This window comes from Eutrema salsugineum, unplaced genomic scaffold (assembly GCF_000478725.1).
Source record: "Eutrema salsugineum unplaced genomic scaffold, Eutsalg1_0 scaffold_4, whole genome shotgun sequence".
NCBI classification, from domain to species: domain Eukaryota; kingdom Viridiplantae; phylum Streptophyta; class Magnoliopsida; order Brassicales; family Brassicaceae; genus Eutrema; species Eutrema salsugineum.
The window spans coordinates 15,357,960-15,360,695 of record NW_006256686.1 but is presented as its reverse complement, the minus strand read 5'-3'; positions in this window follow the sequence as shown (position 1 = coordinate 15,360,695).

Below are 2,736 nucleotides of genomic sequence, written 5' to 3'. Positions count from 1 at the left end.
CCATCACTCAAATGCAATCCCCAAGGGATCTGTATTTCAAACCTCAAACAACCGATCCAAACCCGTACTATGCACACGCGGAAGCAATCTACTTTACTAGCATATTCTCTATATGCCAAACATCGCTACCGTGTTCGCCATCCCAGCTCACATGTTCCTAAGGGATCCCTAGACGCCATACCCTTCAGGTATGCGCCCTCGGACACATCCTTGCCCGACAAATCTCCGTCGTCCAATCATCACATAGACGTAGACCGGATTTGCCTCCGACTTCGCGATCCTTTTTCGACCAGTCGGGCCGCATCGTCATGCAGCACTCGGCCATGGGCGCGACCCATGTTCGCACCAAGCATTCTAGGGAGTGTCGACTCAATCTAGCCACAGATCCTTCCCGGATCTCTCGCATGGCGTAGAACATGCATCACATAACATTCACACTAGACCGTAGTACCCAAAGGTCACTCCCGGTCTCTATCTTACGACAATGAATATGACATGTAAATGGAACCCCCATTTACATCCATCAATCATTTCGTCTAATACCAATTTCAATTGGTTTCTCACTTAAACCGTGAAAATTGATACCCTAGTCCTCTCCACAGAGCAATAAAATAGCGCTACATGCCTATTTTACCCGGTCCTAGAATGCAACACACAAATTGATCATGGTGCCCAAAGGCCACACACGATCCCACATAATATTTAACCTGGTCCGTAGTGTCCGAAGACCACTTCCGGTACCACAAACAAAACACTTAACAATTTTCCTTCTCGCATAGACCTACCGTCATATGCAAGTAATTCATCTACTTAATGCAATCCTTCATGCAATAAGATTTTATAAAAACATGAGAAGTGGTGGTTTACAAACCGGCAACACCACTATCTCCTTTATTCCGGTAGGAGGACCACACGTAAGGCACCAGCCACTACGGGATCGCTCACAACCTCACCCAACGGGTAAAACACATTTTCCCACATGATGTTATTAAATCAGCATGCATAGTTACCTTTAACTAATGCATATGATTTAACCTAGCATCAATAACCAGAATTGAATATGTACTAAACCCTACCACGCAATTAATATTACTAAGTCTCGTACTTAGTAAATTTCTAACATTTAGACGATAACCTCCATCGCCTTACTACCCTTTTGATCTGTGAGAATGAACATCCCATGTTCATCCTCGATCAACCAGCACAACCGATTATACTACCAAATAACACCACACTAAAACTATCAGAACTCAACTGGCACAAGCTAGACAAGCGCATAGTCCTACTCCGAGACTCCTCTTAGACCATCCGCCTAGCTCCATCACGTCCTAATCCTTGCTGATAAACCTTACCGGAAATACCTCGCACCTCTCTCTACTTTCTCTCACTTTTCTAGCGTTTCTCTAGGTTTTCTGAAGTGAGAAACTAACTAAAGGTGGGGGGGTATTTATAGTTTTCCTAAGGTATCGGGGTAGGTGTTACCTAACCACCTCTCCTTTCTGGTTAAAATGTGAGGCGCCTGGGTTAATGATGTGTACCTTATCATGTGTCAACACTTCAACCTCATTTTCTCCTAGCGTGATGTGGACTGTTCTCTGCCATTAATCTTACCTAACTCTCGACAGAAACCCTTCCTCTCGTTCAGAACATACTTCTCAGCTTTTGCTCATGTTTTCTCGCCAAAACATGATCTGCGCCCATATCGCTTCTCGGCTAATATCCATACACGCGCAATTTCTCCTCGGCTAAATTTTATTCCGCTTAACAGCCTTTCTCGACTTAAAGCTTCCTGAAAAGGGTATCTCCCAATCCACTCGTGCCTTTTTCATTCTGTCTGGTCCAAAGTCTCTATTTTGGCCTCCTCTTTCTGATCGCACCTTCACTTTGCTGATTTTCAAATTTCTATTTTTCTTGGGTCGCCGGCCTGTGCTCCTCTCACTACCGGGTTATTACATTCTCCCCCTCTTATTAGAATTCGTCCCGAATTCTAGCTCTTAGAGATAGCTTCTCCAGCTACCCTCTGGTTCCTAATCTTGAATCTGTCACCTCACACCTTCTTGTACTATGACTCCATTCTTGATCTTTAACATTGACTCTTTAAGTATTCCTTACTTAAATAAGCTCTCGGTCCACTATTGGCGAATTTCACTTCCTTGACTTTGATTTGGCATAATGCGTCCTCTCGTCTTTCCTTGTCATCACACCTTACTTTTGGATGCATCTTGATTCCTTCCTCTGGATGTATCCTATTTGACTTTCCGGCCTAGGCAAAGTCAACCTTGGTCTTGTGACCAAAGCACCCTTTGGTTCGTCACTAATGAACTCATTTCCTTTCTCTCGCACTTTGAGCTCAAGCTCTAACAAATGCCTTGCTTTTAGACAATCATGTTCACCCAACTTGCTCTGGCAACTCTCCGCCTTTATCTTTTCTTTATCTCAGACTCTTCTTCCTCGGTATAGACTATTCCTTAGTCTTGTCTTCACATGATTCATCACTACTAGTCCAGTCTTCACATAGACTCTATCTCATGACCTTAGACGCGGTCCATGATGACCTTTCGCCATTATTCTATTCTTCAATTTCTTACTTCATTAGCGATAACATGAATCATCATGCCCGAATGTGATTTCTTGAACCTCATTCCACATCCTCATTCTTTTCATAACCCCTTTTGGCTTTGACGCACTCCTGTCTTCGCTGGCGGTGAATCTTCCCGATCTCTCTTCTTTCTCAGC